This window comes from Theropithecus gelada, chromosome 7a (assembly GCF_003255815.1).
Source record: "Theropithecus gelada isolate Dixy chromosome 7a, Tgel_1.0, whole genome shotgun sequence".
Lineage (NCBI taxonomy): Eukaryota > Metazoa > Chordata > Mammalia > Primates > Cercopithecidae > Theropithecus > Theropithecus gelada.
Window position 1 is genome coordinate 49,160,476 of NC_037674.1, and position 20,458 is coordinate 49,180,933.

The window sequence follows — 20,458 nt, forward strand, 5'->3', positions numbered from 1 at the left end:
TTAATGGATTTAGGCTATTTAGTAGGCACCTTCTGTGTTCTCTAGTACAGTAAAAGATTAGAAATAGCCTTGCCTTCTTGTTGTGTATGTGTATAAAAGTGAACATTAGGTGTTGAAGCTATTAAGGGATGCTATTTTGTGTCAGTTATTTTGGAGATGGATGTTTTGTAAATCCTCTTAGATATTAAAATCAACAAATGCTATGAATGAACTTCAGACTTGTGGCTTTAGCTTAGCTTTTGGTCATAGGTTGGAATTTCATCGTTGTTGTTGGTCTTCGGCTACTGACTTGTTTGCAGAATGGTGCTCAGCTAAACTCTTCCCCATGTCATTGGTCTACCAAGTATCTTAAAACTCTCCAGATAACAATTGCAAGCACATTGGGCACTGTCAAGAAACACCTCTTAAGGCGTTAATACTTCTGAATGAATTACTCCGATTCCTTTAGGTTGGTGCAAAAGTAATTGCGATTTTGCCAGCAGAAAGTGCAATTACTTTTGCACCAATCTCATAATTGATCTGAAACCAGTTATGAAGAGGCAAGTATTATGGGAAAATATTTTTAATTGCTGCAAGGTCACACGGCGAATATTTTACATAGCAAAATTAAGTACTTACTCACCAGAATCCAGTTTGATCATTTGCTGTCTAATTAGCCTTTTGTGCTAAATCTTTCAGTTTGGTTGACAGACATCAACAGGGTAGTTTTTGACAAATCATATTAAAACCAAGTAGTTTTAACACTTGAGTTCCCTACATCTTTATTACCATTACCTCAGTTTAGTCCTCATTATTTCTTGTCAGGGTTACTTCTGTAATCTCCCACTGATCACTTTCTTTAGTCTCTTATTAAGTCTATACTAATATCTGAATAATCATTTAAAAATACAAGTCTGGTCAGATAATTTTCTTGCTTCCAGTTTCTTCAAAGCTCCCAATTGCCTTAGAATAAAACCAGGCTTTCTTAGCATGGAATTCAGGGATCTTAGTGATGTAGTCCTGGCCTGACTTTTCAGTCCTGATTCCTTACAACTTCCCCAAATGACTTGTGGGTCCTTGAAAACTCTGTAGTTTTGCTTCTCACCCTTGCTTGTAATGTTTCTCTGCCTGGCATGTTATTGTCTTATTGACTAGCTCCTATCTATGCTTTAAGACACAATTTAAATTTTAGATACTTTTAATTATGGATATTGTCCAAACATACACAGAAATAGAATAATATAATAAACCCCATGCATCCATCACCCAACTTTAGAGTATCAACATTTAGCAGATTTTTCAACTATGATTTTTTTTTTCCAACTCAGTCTTCACTGGAGTCCTCCATGACCTCTCTAAGCAAAGTGAGCCACTCTTTTCCTGTGTTCTCTTTAGCACCTTGACCATCCTGCTATTAGAATGCCTGCAAGTATAATTCCTCATTTACCTGTCTCTCCCTCTACAATGTGAATCCTTAAGGGTAGGTACCAAGCTCTTTTCACCTGTTCTCTATGCCTAACGTATATGCCAACACATAATAGGTGTTTAATATATATGAATGAAAGTAATAAACCAACCTCTTATCTTCTTCATCCGCACTTGCCATCACCCTTTCCTTCCTTCACAGAAATAGAAAAAAACAAAAACAAAACAAAACAAAAAAAGCAACTTTTTTCCCCAAAGAAACCAGATACGAAAGAGTGTGTATGTATGCACGTGTGCATTTATTTTTACTTTTTCAAGAAAGGCAAAACTAGTCTATGATGATAGAAGTCAGGATAGTGGTACCTTTGGCAGCAGGTGAGGTGGAGGTATTGTTGACTGGGGAGAGATCATGCATGGAGGAGCCTTCTAGGTTCTAGAAATGTTCTATCTTGATCTGGATGATGGTTAAATATATGTGTGTATAAAAATGTATCAAGTGGTAAAGTTAAGATGTGTGTATAGGCTGGGCACGGTGGCTCACGCCTGTAATCCCAGCACTTTGAGAGGCCGAGGCGGGCATATCACGAGGTCAGGAGATCGAGACCATCCTGGCTAATGCGGTGAAACCCCGTCTCTACTAAAAATACAAAATATTAGCCGGGCGTAGTGGTGGGCGCCTGTAGTCCCAGCTACTCCGGAGGCTGAGGCAGGAGAATGACGTGAACCCAGGAGGCGGAGCTTGCAGTGAGCCGAGATTGCACCACTGCACTCCAGCCTGGGCGACAGAGCAAGACTCCGTCTCAAAAAAAAAAAAAAAAAAGATGTGTGTATAATACTTTGCTGTATATAAGTTACAACTCATTTTTTAAAAGTCTGTTTGCTTTTTAAAACCTGTTCTCTTCAATTATTTTATTTTATTTTTTTTTCTACTGCTGGTAACATCATTTTCTTGATTACCCAAATCGAAAAACTGGGAGTCTTTCCAGACTTCTCCCACTCCCTCCTGTGGACTCTGATGAATCCATTTTATAAATAGCATTTGATCTTTCCCTTCTTATTCATCCTTAGAACCTCTGCCCCCAGGATACGGACCAGCCTGTGATGGGCCCACTTTGTGTCAGGTGTCCCCATGGTCTTATGTGTTGAGGGAGGAGTCATCTGGCTTACTACCCACTTAAGAGGAGTTGTGAGTGGGACATGGCTCAAAGGCCTTGTTTGGGAAGGCAGTGATTCACATCACTAACATACAGTAGGTGAGAATTTAAGGCATATCCATTAAGCCATTTTTAGTAACTAGATAAGTGTATCCATGTAAATGAGGTTATGATATTTTAAGTAAAATAACACAATTTTTGCTAACTGTATATTTTATTGCAGCACATCTGTGAAGGTGTGCCATTCAATCTCATTGGATAAATGTTAACTGAAGTTTAAAAGAAACAAATTTTTATGACATGTAGTGTGGAAATGTGTAGTACAGTTTAAGGCAAGATGCATTTTACCTAAGTATCCCTTGTGATTCTTCTTCTATTGAAGGAAAGGTGGTAAAAATAAAAAGTCATAGGAGGGTTCCAAATGGTGATAAGAGTTTATCCTGTGAGCCTTTTCCAATTTTATCAGCAGCAACATTATTATTATTATTTTAGGCAGGGTCTTGCTCTGTTTCCCAGGCTGGAGTGCAGTGGCGCCATCTCAGCTCACTGCAGCCTCCGCCTCCCGGGTTCAAGAGATTCTCATGTCTCAGCCTCCAAAGTAGCTGGAATGACAGGTATGTGCCACCATGCCCAGCTAATTTTTGTATTTTTAGTAGAGCTGGGGTTTCGCCATGTTGGCCAGGCTGCTCTCCATCTCCTGACCTCAATTGATCCACCCACCTCAGCCTCCCAAAGTGCTGGGATTGCAGGTGTGAGCCACCATGCCTGGCCACCAGTTCTATTATTAAAGAAGGACAGAATTGACTCACTTTTAAGCAAGCTGATTTTATGTTTGATTCTTCAGAATAAATGTTTCATCAAATAGAGAACAGATACAAAGATGCAACGATCAGAACAGTGAATACTCAAATGTATGCAGTTCCTGAGTAGAGTTTATTTTCTTATGAAATGACATTAAGATCATACTCTTCTGAAAATAAACTCAGGATTTAAGAGAGTTCCATTGTGGAAAATGCAACGCAAAGAGTTATGAGCTGGGCACAGTGGCTCTCGCCTGTGATCCCAGCACTTTGGGAGGCCAAGGCTGGAAGATAGCTTGAGTCCAGGAGTTGGAGACTGCAGTGAGCTATGACTACGCCACTGCACTCCAGCCTGGGCAACAGAGCAAGACCTTGTCTCTTAAAAAAAAAAAAAGAAAAAATGACATAGTGCTGGTAATTTTAGATACAGAAGGTAACATTTGTATACTTTGTATTATTCATATCATTGTTAAAGAACACATCTTACAGAAAAAATGAAAATATAAAAGCTGAGGATTAAATTTCCATGGTAATATCGCCTTATTACGCTACAGTTGATCCTTCAGCAATGCAGGAGTTAGGGGCACCAACCCCTTGTGCAGCTGAAAATTCAAGTATAAGTTTTGACTCACCTGAAATGTATCCAATAGCCTACTGTTGACTGCCTTACCAGTAAAATAATTTTTAACACATTTTCTATATGTATTATATAATATATTCTTATGATAAATTAAGATAGAGAAAATAATAAGAATCATAAGGAAGAGAAAATATATTTACTATTTATTAAGTGGAAGTGGATCATCATAAAGATCTTCATTATCATCATCATGTTGAATAGGCTGAGGAGGAGGAGTAAGAGGAGGGGTTGGTTTTGCTGTCTCATGGGTGGCGGAGGCAAAAGAAAATCTGCCTATACATGGACCTGCACAGTTCAAACCTGTGTTGTTGAAGGGTCACATGTAATTAGTTTTAGATTCCATTTAAGTAAGTTTTAGTACTAAAATTGTTCACAGCATAAATATTTGAAAATTTTATGTTGATTTTGTGGAAGCTGGCACATTCTTTAGAATCCTGTTACCTCCAAAACTTATTTGTAGACTATTATTTGCATAAAGGACAATAATTTTTCTATGCATGCTTCAATTATTACTGAATTGATTGCATTGATTAGTGAAACACAGATTAAAACCCCAATGAGATACCACTCACTACGTATCTATTAGAATGGCCAAAATTAAGCAAACTATAATACAACTGTTTGCAAGGATGCAGAATAAATGGAGCTGTCATGCTTTGCTGTTGGAAATGCAAAAGGATACAGCCACTTGGCAAAAAAATTAGCAATTTTTTGTAAAGTTAAATAGGTACTTACTATATGACCCAGCAATAAAGGCCGTTAGGTATTTATTCAAGAGAAATAAGTTACTTTCACACAAACATTGGCTCACAAATGCTTACAGCAGTTTTATTCATTATCACCCCAAACTGGAAACAATCCAGTTCATACATTCCCCAGTGTTTCAACTGAGTTGTGGCGCATAACTCATAGAACTGTATACTAAAAAGAGTGAGTTTTACTGTGTGTTTATTCCTCAGTTTTTATTGAGGTAACTTATACTTCAACAAATCTGACAAATTTTTTCCCCATCTTTTAAGGATGTAACTAAAATATTTACAGAAAAAAAAAGCTACAGTACCTGGGATTTGCTTCAAAATTGTCTGGCAGTAAAGGTAGGGATAAAATAAGATTGATTATGAATAAATGGTAGTTACATTATGGGGTGCGGACATGGATGTTCATTTTTTCTCTATACTTTCATACATGCTTGAAATAAGCAACATTAAAACAAATTATAGGTTATCTGGCAGATGTGAAATGGGATCTCATGTTTCAAAATTTTATTTTCCTGATTATAATGAGTTTTAGCATCTTTTCATATTGGCAATTTGGGTTTCCTCATTTATGAATTTTTGTTTTTGTCCTGTGCCCATTTTCCTACTAGCTTGTTTGGCTTTTACTTACTGATTTTAGACCTTTATATATTCTGGATACCAGTCCTTTGCCAGTTACACAGGTTGTAAATCTTTTTTCCCAATCTGTTATTGGCTTTTCAATTAGTTTATGTTAGCTTTTGTTGTATGTAAGTTTTAAATTTTTATGTAGATGGATTATCAACCTATTTATTTTTTATATCTTATTTCAGAAAATCTCTCATAGGAATTTTTTTTTTTTTTTTTTTTTTTTTTTAAGACAGAATCTTGCTCTGTCACCAGGCTGGAGCACAGTGGCACGATCTTGGCTAACTGCAACCTCCACCTCCCAGGTTCAAGCGATTCTCCTGTCTCAGCCTCCCAAGCAGCTGGGACTACAGGTGCGCACCACCATGCCCAGCTAATTTTTGTATTTTTAGGAGAGACGGGGTTTTACCATGTTGGCCAGATGGTCTTGATCTCTTAACCTCATGATCCGCCCTCCTCAGCCTCCGAAAGTGGTGGGATTACAGGCGTGAGCCACTGCACCTGGCCTGAAATATTTTTTTATTTCTTTGTTTTTCACATTTCTCTAATTTCTGGAATTTATCTTTTTGTATAGGAATTCAATATTTTTTTCATATTGATTATCAGTTGTCCTTATACTAACCTTTCCTACTGATTTGGAATGCAACCTACAGTTCTTTACCACTGGGCTGCCTACTGATGTTGGTTCCCTTCCTTGACCATCTTCTTGTTTGGCAAGAGGAATCCTAGCCCCTCCTTCCTGCCCATATGACCAGCAGTTGCTTCTTCTCCTCTGGGTTTCTTTAGGAGTAGTTATAAATTTATGCTGCTTTGGCTTTGCTTCTCTTCCAGGTTTGGAAATGGGTCGTTTTAAACTTTTTGTCAGGAATATACTTGGTGGAGGTTGGGGTAGAGAGGAGCAGGCAGGCACAGGCTACAGATTTTATATGTTGAGCTGTTTTAGAATGAGTCTTTTAAATTATTTTTGTTACTTATTAAAAATTTTGACTATTCATGTATTATAAGTGGTATAAAAAAATTGTGGGTTTTATTTTAATGGGTTTTGTTTAAAAATGTAGACATTTTATTGGATTCTGTTTTAATTTGGGTTAAGAAACCCTGGACCTTGGGTTGCTTACATTTCTTCTATAATAAACTTGCATCCTCTTCTCTAGCCAAACTAAATTACATTATATTCTCTGTTCATGCCATGTTCCTCTATTCCTCTGTACCTTTGCATTTGCTGTCCTCACAAGTGACATTTTTTTTCCTTATCTGCTTGGGAAACACTTACATGTTTCTGTTTATCTTCTTTACCAGTCTGTGAGCTCTCACTATGTCTTATTTATCTTTTAATCCCATTAACGGTACACAGCACCTAAAATGTAGTTAGTGCCCTGTAAATGTTTATGTGCAACCTTATATTCACTATGTTTGTGATATTCTTCATGTATAAAAGTTTTAAACCTTTTCTGTAGTTTAGCTTGACATTTGGTCAGTGTAAATTTACCAGTTTCACACATGTGGATTGTTACTGGTCAGGCTCTACCATGTGTACTCAACCTGTTGCCCCTAATTTGCTAAATCCACCAAGATTCTTATGAAAACAGTTTTTTGTCCTGTAGGCCTGTATGTAGATTTTTCTACCCATCCCTTTGGCACAAGCTAGTTAGGATGCTTTTCTGTTCTACCAATGCCTTTCCCCCTGTGTAGGGCCTTTTCTTATCCAACATTCAGCTGCACTTCTCCTTCCTTTTTTTTTTTTTTCTTCTTTTTTTTGAGATGGAGTCTCGCTCTGTCACCCAGGCTGGAGTACAGTGGCATGATCTCGGCTCACTGCAAGCTCCACCTCCTGGGTTCACACCATTCTCCTGCCTCAGCCTCCTTAGTAGCTGGGACTACAGGTGCCCGCCACCATGCCCGGCTAATTTTTTGTATTTTTTAGTAGAGATGGGGTTTCACCGTGTTAGCCAGGATGGTCTCGTCTCGATCTCCTGACCTCGTGATCCTCCTGCCTCGGCCTCCCAAAGTGTTGAGATGACAGGCGTAAGCCACCACGCTAGGCCTGCACTTCTTATTCTTACTCTGGTTATAGTTGGTAGAACATTTCCTGATTACACCTTGATTATTGTAGCTATTGTGATGTCATGCTCTTAGTTTGAAAAGGCTCTCTTATTTTTATTCCTACTAATGGAGCAGTCGAAGAGGGCATGCCTAAGAAGTGTGGTCTGTGCAGAGTATATCCTTTCTGAACTGACAAGAATGGACATCCCACTGCTTTTTTTTCCTTTTTGTAAACAAATGTTTTCATATTGATTTAGCCATTTTATACAGAAAGCTTCTATAAAATGTAATTATTACTTATTTATGGAATAGGCTCCATAAATGAAAGGTTAAAAAAAGCTTTGTTATTTCTTAGAAGATAAAAGTTTTACTATTTTTGTATCTGATCTTTTAACACATCTATTTTCTAATAATGAAAGATAGTGAGAACTGAGAAATAGGTTCTGAGTTGTGACCCTTCTATTTTTTAAAAGCTCTGTTGTCATGTTGTCTTGATTCTGCTTTTAACGTCACTTAGTATTGTCTAAGCTGTACTGAAATAGCAAGAGGTGGCATTATACCCAACTCAGCTGGTTCACTGTGCTGTTATAATTACTACTACTTATGAAATCTAAAAATTGAAAGTTTAAAAAGATGCCTGTGGTGCTGATAAAACATGGCTGAAGTGCCACTAGAAATGAATGCAAGTAGAAGTGCTATATATAATAATTCATGAATTAGATCAGAAATTGTTAACTATGAACAATATAAATATGCTTGGTTTGATAAGGATTATAGTTGAATACAGCCATATATATATTCATCAAAACTAAATGCAATCATTTGTAGAACCATTATTATAACTGTAAATCTCTTGGGGGGATAAATGTAAATGAATGAGTTTTATAAGTCTCATCTCTATACTCAAGAGGCAAATAACTCCATCAAACCTACAGGCCCCTTAGAAGATTAAGAGCAATACAACTCTGAGAGAAGGTACTTGTATAAATTTGCGTACTGACATTCTGACCTTAGAAAGGATTTTTAAATCACCAGGGAAAAAGATCAACAGATATTAACTACGTAAAAGTAGAAAACTTTGGTATATCAAATAAAATCCGTAGCCAACTAAAAAAAAATTAAAGTCTTGGAGTGAGGAGGCCTTGTTAAATAAGATAGAAATGCTCAGAATCTATAAAAGAAAAGATTGATAAATCTTGCTACATAAAAAAAAAAAAAAAAAAAATTCTGCATGGAATAAATACATAAAGTTTTTTAAAAAGACAAAAAAAATCAACTCAAGACTAAGTGTTCATTTTCTGTGTATATAAAGGATATCTACAATTAATAAATTATAACCCAATTAAAAATAGGCAAAGTATATAAACAGATTGTCCACAGAAATGGAAACTATGTATGTATAACTTAAATAAAAACATATCACATATACATTTTTGCTTGCACATGCATTGAGTACATCTAGAACAAGATTGTCCAACATGTGGGCCAGGATGGCTTTGAGTGCAGCCTAACACAAATTCACAAACTTTCTCAAATTATGAGATTTTTTTTTAAGCTCATCAGCTATCGAATGTTAGTGTATTTTATGTGTGGCCCAAGACAATTCTTCTTCTAAGGTGGCCCAGGGAAGCCAAAAGATTGGATACCCCTGATCTGGAGGCTTTATAAGAATTTGGTAAAATTTCAATGGTTATCCCTAGGGAAGGGACCTGGGTGGCTGGAGGACAGAAATGAGAAGAGGACTTACTCTCTAAAATATTTTTTACCTTTTGATTCCATACATATGTATTAAATATTAAATAGACACTATATATGGGTACATGTATGTGTACATGTGTGTACCCATATATAGTGTTTTATATATATTTATGTATTTTTATGTTAAAAGCCTAGAAACAATCTTTGGAGCACAAAATGACAAATTTTTGTTTTGACAAGGAGCTCACACAAATTAAAAGCAGCACGACTTATAAATAAGTAAGCAAATGAACAAACAGTTCACAAAAAGAATGAATAAACAGACATACAGAAATATGTTCAATCTCAGTTGTAATCAGAACGAAGCTTGGACATAACCTTCTCAGAAAGTCATTTCCAAGTACCTAAGGTCATGAATGAGTGGGTTTTATGAATCCTGTCTGTATAAACAAGGTGGATGCTAAGGTCAAGGTAAGCGCCATTTTTGGTGCATCCCTACAGCATCTTGTATTTGCTGTATTGTGGCACTTAATCGTGGTTTTTGTTGGTTGGTTGTTCTTGTTTTCTGTCTTCAACTCTAAATTACAAGCTCTCTAAGGTCAGAGATTATGTCTTCTGTTATTTTTTCCAAGTCTGCCATCACATCTGGCATCCATTTGTTGAATGAATAAATGAATAAATAGTAATCGAAGACATAGAAATTAAAGTAAAATGTTTTGGTTTATTTAATAAGGGGAAATTAAATGTTAATATATTGTGTGTTGATAAAAAGGTAATGAAGTTAGTATGTTCATTTACTGCTGGTGACATAGCACACTGTTTTTCTAAAATGTTTTCATTATTTGCCAGTATATATCAAGACTACCCTCTACCACAGCACAAGTTTTTAACCTTTGACCCAATTCTATTTCTCCAAATCTGTCTTAAGATAATTTAAGATACAAAAAAAGTATACATCTAAAAATGTCTGTCACAATGTTATTCCTAATAGGGATAAAATGGAGTATTCATAATGGCCAACATTTAAAGTAATGGTTTTTAAAAATTGTTGGTTCTATATGATAGGCATTAAAAATTATAATCCTAACAAAAAGGTAGCAGTTTGAAAAAAATGCTTGTGCTAAAATAATGTTAAGTGAAGACAGCAAAATTCAGAATGTAAGTATACTTTAATAACAATGATAAAATATAAAGACTAGAAGAAAATACTTTAAAATGAGAAAACAGGAAGGAATATTTATTTGCTATAATTGGAATAATTGTAAGTACAGTGGCTAAGACTCCCTTCTTAAAAGTGCTCTGATGGGCACTACTGCCTTTAACACTCTGATTTTTTTTTTTTTTTTTTTTAGACAAGGTCACACACTCTGTTGCTCTGTTGCCCATGCTGGAGTGCAGTGATGCCATCATGGCTTACTGCAGCCTCAACCTCCGGTGCTCAAGTGATTCTCCTGCCTCAGCTTACAGAGTAGCTGAGACTATAGGCATGCACCACAATGCCTGGCTAATTTTTTGTAGAGATTGGGTGTCTCTCTGTTGCCCAGGCTAGTCTCAAACTCCTGCATCAAGCAACCCTCCCACTTTGGTCTCTCAAAGTGCTGGGATTACAGGCATGAGCCACCACGCCTAGCCAGATTTCTTTTTCTTTAAATATTTTAATACATCCAAATAACTTAAACTGTATTATCTTTTATCTTTTGGTAGGAGTCTGGGAGAGTTCTCCAGCAAAACTATCATATGATTATTTTTAAAATAAAAATGTTTACATATTCCAGCAAACATAATATCCATATTCTTACTGGGTTGCTGCAGTTATTGTATTGGTGAGGTTGCTTACAAATTTTCAAGGTATTTTGGCAGATGACTGTTATGGGCTGTTAGGGCCTGAATTGTGTCTCCGCCCAAATTCATATGTTGAAGCCCTAGCCCGCAATGTGATGGTATTTGGAAGTGGGGGCCTTTGGGAGGTAATTAGGTTTAGATGAGGTCATGAAAGTGGAGCCTATGATGAGATTAGTGCTTTTATAAGAAAAAGAAGAGAAAGAAATCTCTCTCCCTTTTCTTGGTGCATGCACTGAAGAAGGGCCATGTGTGAGCACACAGCAAGAAGGCAGTTGTCTACAAGCCAGGAAGCAAGCCGTCACCAAACATTGAACCTGCCAGCATCCTAAATTCCCAGCCTCCAGAAATGTGAGAAATGAAATACCTGTTGTTTAAGCCACCCTGTCTCTGGTATTTTGTTATGGCAGCTTCAACTGACTAAGACATGGGCTAACTTTTATGAATATGGGATGTGTTGAAGGCACACGATAACTACTTTTATATTTTGCCCATAATCCATTTTACTAACAAGGAACTGAACATGAAGGCCAGTCTCTAGCTTTTTTTTTTTTTTTTTGAGACAGTTTTGCTCTTGTCACCCAGGCAGGAGTGCAATGGCATGATCTCGGCTCACTACAACCTTTGACTCACTCCAGCCTCCGCCTTCCAGGTTCAAACGATTCTCCTGCCACAGCCCCCCAATAGCTGGGATTACAAGTGCCTGCCACCACGCCCGGCTAATTTTTGTATTTCTAGTAGAGACAGGGTTTCACCATGTTGGCCAGGCTAGTCTCAAACTCCTGACCTCAGGTGATCTGCCCGCCTCGGCCTCCCAACGTGCTGGGATTACAGGTGTAAGCCACCATGCCTGGCCTCTAGCTTTTAACTATTAATAAAATTAAGGTTCTGATTGTTAGTGTTCTAAGCATCTGGGGGTTTTAGAAAGATACTCATCACTAGCCTGAAAATAACCCACCAAGAACTTTTATGATCTTCAAAAGTCTAGAACAAGAGAAACAAATTTTGCACAGAGAGTTAAATGGTAGAAATCAAAGGCCAAAGTACGGAAAGATCTCCCAAGGAGATAAGATTGTTCCCAGGCTGAGTCCTGAGAAGTAAATTGAGATGGGTCTGCAGAACCTTGGAGATTGTATTGATGAATGCAGTAACCCATGCTATGAAGTAAGACAGCATTCTGGGCCAAGTCTTACTCAGAGAGGTGCTATAAAGATATAAAGGATTTTTTTTTTTTTTTTTTTTTTTTGATATGGAGTCTTGTTCTTGTCGCCCAGGCTGAAGTGCAGTAAAGCAGTCTGCAACCTCTGCCTCCCAGGTTCAAGCAATTCTCCCGCCTCAGCCTCCCGAGTAGCTGGGATTACAGGCTCCTACCACCATGCCCAGCTTATTTTTTGTTTTTAGTAGAGATGGGATTTTACCATGTTGGCCAGGCTGGTCTTGAACTCCTGACTTCAGGTGATCCGCCAGCCTCGGCCTCCCAAAGTGCTGGGATTACAGGCATGAGCCACTGTGTCTGGCCATGTAAAGGATTTTTATATGCTCCAAAGTTGGAGTATTTTGTAAAACCACTCCATCGATTTCATTCTTCCCAAAATACATGTTGGGGAAGGTGAGGAGGGAGTTGAGAGAACCTCACTAGGACACAGGCTTGTTCTGTGTCCGTAGACCTCTGTCTTAAGAGGTTTCAGGTCCTGGATTGTCTTTATGATTTCTTGGCAGTTTATGATCTTCAAGTCTTTTATTTAGCAATTAAGTATGCAAGTGTTTATATGCTTCACCCTTCCCCCTTCTTTATAGGTCATATAAAAGATTTAGTTTTTAGCCTGAAAGAAATAGAAAGCTATTGAAGAATTCTAAGCAAGGGAGTGACAGAGCCAGTTATGTTTTTATATAAAAAAGGTATCTCTCAAACAAAGAAAAAAAATTTTTTGAGGTATCTCTCACAGTTTTTGTGGAGAAGAGGAAGAGTGGGCAAGAAGATACATGAAGCCTACTTAGGAAGCTGTTTTAGTAAATAAAGATGACAGCTTGGACTACGATGGAATAGATTTATTTAAAAGCTATTTAAGAGCAAAAACCATTCGGACTAGTGGTGTTTTAGAAGTGAGAGTTAGGGGGAAAGAGAAGTGAAGGAAAACTTTGAAGTTTCTGGCTTATGCAACTCAACTGAAGATAGCCTCATTTACTGAAGTTAGGGACTTTAGAGAAAAGCCAGGCCTGGCAGCAGGCATGTGTGATGGCTACTGCTCTGGTGTCAGACAGTTTGAATTGGAGGTGTTTTTGAGACACTGTAGCAGGGATGTCAGTTCCACTTGTCCTCATTTACTATTTAACAATTAGCCCTTCTGGTTCTTTCAAAGTCACAGAAGGCTGTGCTAGAGATATGATTTGGGAATCATAGATATTTAAATAGCAATTGTAACTGTGGATCTGGTGACCATAGCCTGGGGGAGGGTAAAAGAATGAACAAGGGAAAGAGGAGGTTGAAGAAAATAAGATCAAAGTAGATGAAGAAGGAACTGCCACGGGTAGGAGGAAAACTAGGAGAGTGTGTGATCATAAAAGCCAAGACAAAAGTGTTTCACAAAGGAAGCAGTGGTTAACTATGTTGAATATTGCTGACGTTGATATAACATTAAGATAAAAAACTAATTTGTTAATTGCTATGTTAAATGAAGAGATGTGGAGTTTTTTAAATGGCATGGCAATTAGATAGGGAAATTTGGATAATTGAGCAGTTAAATGAATTATGTTTGCTATTATACTTCTTAAGCTGGGTATTAAACTCTTTGGGTTGCAAATAACAGAAACCCAACTCAGGTTCTTTTAAACAAAATAAATAACTTATTCCTTCATGGAATTGAAATATCCAGGATAGGAGTGGCCTCCAGCACAATTGAATCCAGGGGCTTACCCAATATTGTTAGCTGTGTCTCTCCCTGTCTCTGCCTCTGTCTCAGCTCTGTTTTCCTCTGGAAGGATCTCTGGTGGTCCCTGGCCATGTCAGGCTTTTCTGATCCTTACAATAAATAATCCTAATGGAAAGAAAGCTCTTCCTTCTTAGTTCTAGCAGAAGTCCCGAGATTTACTTAAATTTTACTAATTTAAATCACATCCTTTTTCATAATGTAATTACTTTGGCCAGAAGCAATTAGATATGCTGACAGCCCAGGCCTGAATCACCTGCTCACCCCGGAGGTAGGCCAGGTGAGAAGTAGCCTTGTCTGAATTGCATGGGCTCTGAATAGGGGGAGGGGTGATCTCCCAAAGGAAAATGAAGAATGCATGCTGGGGATACAAAAACAACAGACAGCTATTTTAGCTGTAAAAAGAAGCCTTTGGCCCAATATATTTGAATAACTGCTTGTGCAATATACTTCATAGGTAATCTTTTGGCCTAAAGGATGAATGGATGTATTTGTTGTTATAACTTTGAAAGAGCTGCTGGGTCTGATTTTTAAGACTAAGGAAAGGTTGTAATTATTTTTGCTGCATGTGCTGCTACTGGTTTGTGGAGCTGAATCCTAACTAATCTTAAAGACACATTGAGGCCAAAACAAGCCCATGAAAAATGTTCAGCATCGGTAACCATTAGAGAAATGCAAATCAAAACCACAATGAATTACCACCTCACACCCATTAGGGTGGCTGCTGTAAAACAACAACAACGAACAAACAAAACTGAAAGTAACAAGTGTTGGTGCTATGGTCTGAATGTTTGTGTCCCCCTGAAATTCATATGTTGAAACCTAATCTTCAATGGAATAGTATTATAAGCATTACATAGTATTAAGCACCCTAAAGAGGTGATTAGGTCTTGAGGACGTGGTCTTCATGAATGGGATTGATGTCCTTATAAAAGAGACCCCAGAGAGCTAGCTAGCCCCTTCCACCATGTGAGGACACAATGAGAAAATGTCATCTTTCAACCAGAGAGCAAGCCCTCATCAGACACTGAATCTGCCAGCACCTTGATCTTGGACTTCTCAGCCTTCAGCGCTGCGAGCAATAAATTTCCACCATTCATAAACCACCAGTGTATGACATTTTTGTTATAGCAGCTAGAATGGACTAAGACAGTTGGCAAGGATATAAAGAAACTGGAACCCTTATACACTGTTGATGGGATTGTAAAATGGTGCAACCTCTCTGAAAAACACTATGGAAGTTCCTCAAATAATTAAAAATAGAATTACCATCTGATCCAATAATCCCACTTCTGCATCTATATCCAAAAGAAGGAAAGCAGGGTCTCAAAGAGATATTTGTACACTCACATTCATAGCAAATTATTCACAGTAGGCAAAAGGTAGAAGCAACCCAAGTGTCCATCAGTGGGTGAATGAGTAAATAAAACATGGTATTTACATATAATGGAATATTATTTATCCTTATCTCCAAAGGAGGGCTGTCCTGTCATGCTACATGATGAACCTTGAGGACATTATGCTAAGTGAAATAAGCCAGTCTCAAAAAGACAAATACTGTATGATTCCTCTTATAGGAGATATCTAAAGTAGTGAAACTCATAGAAACAGTAGAACAGTCATTACTAGGGGCTGGGGGAAAGGAGAAATGGACAGTTGTTATTTAATGGGTATAGAATATTAGGTTTTTTTGCAAGATGAAAAAGTTCTGGAGATCTGTTGTATAACACTGACTGTATACGTAATATCACTGAACTGTACAGTTAAACATGGTTAAGATAGTTTTATATGTGTATCTTACCACAATTTAAAAAAAATTATGACACATTGACTGATTCAACAAATTAAATAGATGGTCCTTACAGACTAACTTAATGTATTTCTTTTTTTTGTTTTGTTTTGAGACAATCTCTGTTGCCTAGGGGAGTGCAGTGGTGCAATCTTGGCTCACTGCAAACTCCACCTCCCGGGTTTAAGCAGTTCTCTGCCTCAGCCTCCTGAGTAGCTGGGATTACAGGTGCGTGCCACCACGCCTGGCTAATTTTTGTGTTTTTAGTAGAGATGGGGTTTCACCATGTTGGCCAGGCTGGTCTTGAACTCCTGACCTCGTGATCCACCCACCTCGGCCTCCCAAAGTGCTGGGATTATAGGCGTGAGCCACTGCGCCTGGCCTATTGTATTTCTTAATAAGGATTGGTGCACATATCCAAAGGCAAGGGGATTTCGGGGGTTGAATTTGTTAGAAGATGTACCTAGCACCCCATCACAAACCTCCCTGCCCCATTTTGCCCTGGATATGCCTCTGAACTATGTGGTGGTTGTACTTTGCAGTGGTATTAATAGATTTGTATGATTAACCTTCTTTTTCCTGGTTCTCTCTTAAATAGTCCATTAGTGTTATCAGTAACTATCTTTTAAAAGAGTATTTTTAAATCTTTCTAGGAGTTTGCAATTCATTATATTTGTTTATAAGAAATTAACCCATACTTTCTTGTGCCATAGATGGGATTGCTGTTCTTCATTTTTTCATTAGTTCATCACACAGACATGCCTGTTGAATGTCATTCTTGAGATACAGAGGTTTGTGACATAAACTTTGCTCTCAGGAATCTCACAGACTAGGCAGATACGATTCACAAGACAGGGTGGGAAGTGCTGTTACAAAGGTTGTGCACAAGATGTTATAGGGACATAGAGGATTAGTATCTCTTTCAGGATGGGCCAGAGCATAAAGAAAGTCTTAGCAGAGGTAATGACTGGGTTAAACTTTATTTTAGCATATAAAAAATATTAAGAAACAGACAAATCCACAATTCTGATGAGAGACTTCAACATACCCCTCTCAATAGCAAATAGAAGAGCAGAGAAAAATTGGTAAAGATATAGAAGATGAAACAAAACAAAACAATAACTGACATACTGAACACTGTACCTAAAATGACAGAATTAACATTATTTTCAAGTACACATAGTATACATACAAAATTGAATAATTGTTGGCCTGAGCTGTGCTTGAGGAAATTCTGTAGTTGTACAAGCATGTGAGAAAAGACGTAAGAGTAAAAATCAAGGATTTAAACTTCTATCTCAAACAGATTGAAAAAGAACAGTAAATCAAACCTAAGGAAAATAGAAGAGAAGAAATAAAGAACAGAAATAAGTGAATGTATAACAAAAGAAGAAAGAAATAAAGAACAGAATAAGTGAATGTATAACAAAAAATCCAGAAAGCCCAAAATTGGTACTATGGAAAGATAAGTAAAATTGATGAACCCTTACAAGGACTAGTTTCTTGAAATAGAGATATTACATCTCTATATAGATATACATAGGAATGAAAAGGGGGATATCCCTGTAGAGCCTACAAACATTAAAAGAAGATGTTTTTAACATCTTTATATCATGTATTTAATTGGATGAAATGCACAAATTTCTTGAAAAATACAACTTACCAAAGCTAACAGAAGAAAGAATAGAAAATCTAAGTAGTAAAATGTATATAAAGGAAACTGTTTCTGTTATTTAAAACCTTTCCACAAAGAAAATCGTAGGCCCATGTAACTTGTCTGGTGAATTCTTTCAGATGTTTAATTCTTTTGGATTCTTGTAGATAATAGAAAAAGGGAATAGTTCCTAACTCAAATTGAACACATAAAATGGACAGTACATTACAATGAAGTGGGTTTATTTAAAGTATGCTAGGGTAGTTTAATATTTAAAACTCAATGTATTTCACCACATTGACAGGAAGTAGAAAAATTAGATGATCATTTTGATCATCTGATACGAATTTTTAGCTTAGTGGAAAAGGCCTTTTTCAAAGAATCTGCCTGTCCCTCCAGCCTCCTCTTCCTTCACTGTCATGTATACACACACTCCTTCTGCCATATATGGAATGGTTTGCACTTCCTGAGCCATGGCATGTTATTTCTTGCCTCTCTGCTTTCACATGCTTCTTTACTCAGTAACTTACACTTGTCCTTCAAGTCAGTTTAAGATTCTTGGAAGATGTTGCCAGCATAGTCTTTCCTCCCCATTTTTCCATTTTTATTGAGATATAATTTACATGCAACGAAAGGCATCTGGGTAACTACCACCACCACAATCAATATGTAGAATATTTGTATTACCCTTAAAAGGGTGCTCCTTCTCTGTAAATATTCCCTACATTTATCTATCTGCTTTATGTTAGTGTAGATTATATTTTGTGAGGTTTCATATAATCTAAACTGTATTAACTTTTTTGTCTGGCTTTTTTCACTCAGTATGTTTTTGAGATTCACCCATATTGTTGCTTGTATCTGTAATTCATTTTCTCTAATTGCTGAGTTGTGTACCACTATATGGATATACCACAAATTCTTTATTCAATACATATTCATGGACATTAGAGTTGCTTCTGGTTTTTATTTATTAAGAATAAAACTGTTATAAATACTAGTATTCAAGTTTTGTGTGGACATATTTTCATTTTCCCTAAGTAAGTACGTAAGAGTTAAATTGCTCAGTATTATTGTAGGTATGTTCTTAACTATGTAAGAAATCACCAGACTGTTTTCCAAAGTGGTTGTACCATTGTACACACCAATCAGCAATGCATGAATGTTCTGTTTGCTTCATATCCTCGGCAACAATTGCTATTGTCAGTCTCTTTAATTTTAGCCATTCTGCTGGGTGTTGTTGGTATCTCATGATTTTAATTGATGTTCCTCTGATGAGTTATGTTGAGTATTTTTTAATGTGTTCATTGGCCATTAGTATTATCTTCCTTTGTGAAGTGTCTGTTGAAATATTTTGCCTATTGAGTTGTCTATTAGAGATTTTATATATATTTATATATATATGTTATATATATATTTATATATTCTGAATTCAAGTCCTTCATCAGATATGTGATAAAAGAAAAACTTCAGCCAAATTAAATTTAAAGGAGTTTAATTGAGCAATGAATGATTCGTGAATCAGGCAGCCCCTAGAATCACAGTAGATTCAGAGACTCCAGCACAGTCACATGATGGAAGAAGATTTATAGACCAAAAAAGAAGAGAGAAATGAGGTACAGAACAGCTGGATTGGTTACAGCTCAGCCTGTGCCTTACTTGAACACAGTTTGAATATTCAGCAGTGAATGAACCGTTTAAGTCTGGCCTCTGGGATCGGCCAAGACTTAGCTATTGTTACAGGTGCATACTACTAAGTTAGGTTTTCAGTTTTGTCTGCCTATTAAGCTAGGTTACAGTTCATCCACAAGGACACAAATATAGAAGTATGGAATCCTTCTGAGGCCATATTTAGTTTGCTTTAACATATATATGTTGTGAGTATTTTTTCTTAATCTGTGGCTTGCTTTTTCATTTTCTTAACATTGCCTTTGGAAGAGCTGATACTTTAAATTTTATGATGTCTGATTTATGAAATGTTTCTTTTATGGTTCATACTTTTTGTGTCCTCTTTCTACCCCAGGATGGCAAAGATTCTCTCCTATGTTTTATTTTAGAAATTTTATAGTTTCAGCGAGTACATTTAGGTCTATGATTTATTTTCAGTTAATCTTTGTGTTTAATGTGAGGTAAGGGTCGAGGTCCCCTCCTCCCCAACTATGGATAATTTGATTGTCCCAGCACCATTTTTTGAAGAGATTGTACTTCCTTCATTGAATTTTTGTGGCACTTTTATTGAAATCAGTTGACCTTGTACAAGGGGTCTTCAAAAAGTTCATAGAAAGTGTGTATTGTGAACTTTCTTTTTCTTTTCTTTTTTTTTTTTTTTTTTTTTTTTTTGAGGCGGAGTCTCACTCTGTCGCCCAGGCTGGAGTACAGTGGCGCAATCACGGCTCACTGCAAGCTCCGCCTCCGGGGTTCACCCCATTCTCCTGCCTCAGCCTCCCAAGTAGCTGGGACTACAGGCGCCCGCCACCACGCCCGGCTAATTTTTTTGTATTTTTAGTAGAGACGAGGTTTCACCATGTTAGCCAGGATGATCTCGATCTCCTGACCTCGTGATCTACCCACATCGGCCTCCCAAAATGCTGGGATTACAGGCGTGAGCCACCGCGCTCGGCCCCAAGGATTTCGGTTTTTTTTGCACCAAAATAAACATCTACTAACTTGTTATAACATGTCTGAACAGGCTCTAGTTTGAGGCACTAAGAAAGAGGAGACATCAGTTTGAAAGCGACCCCTATTAGAGCAACATGGATTTTGCTAAAATTGAAGAAAGAACAAACATCACATTTATGGTGAAGCTTGGATGGAAGAAGAGTTAAATCAATGCTGTTTTATGAAAAGTTTATGGGGAAAATGTTCCCAAAGAAATTGGCAGTTTACAAATGGATAACTCATTTTAAGAAAGGATGAGACAATGTTGAAGATAAAGCCCCTAGTGGCAGACCATCCACATCAGTTTGCAAGGAGAAAATGAATCTTGTTCTTGCCCTAGTTGAAGAGGATCAATGATTAACAGTACAAACAACAGCCAGCATCATAGATATATCAGTTGGTTCAGCTTACAGAATTTTCACTGAAAAATTAAAGTTGAACAAACTTTACCTTGATGAATACCAAAACTGTTA

At 37.2% G+C, this 20,458-nt stretch overlaps 1 protein-coding gene across 2 annotated transcripts in view; it reads left to right on the forward strand.

Annotated features, from left to right (window-relative positions):
- The window catches only part of REC114 (REC114 meiotic recombination protein), a 119,483-nt gene that overhangs the window by 65,105 nt on the left and 33,920 nt on the right, over positions 1-20,458 (forward strand). The gene's annotated exons all lie outside the window — the stretch shown is intronic.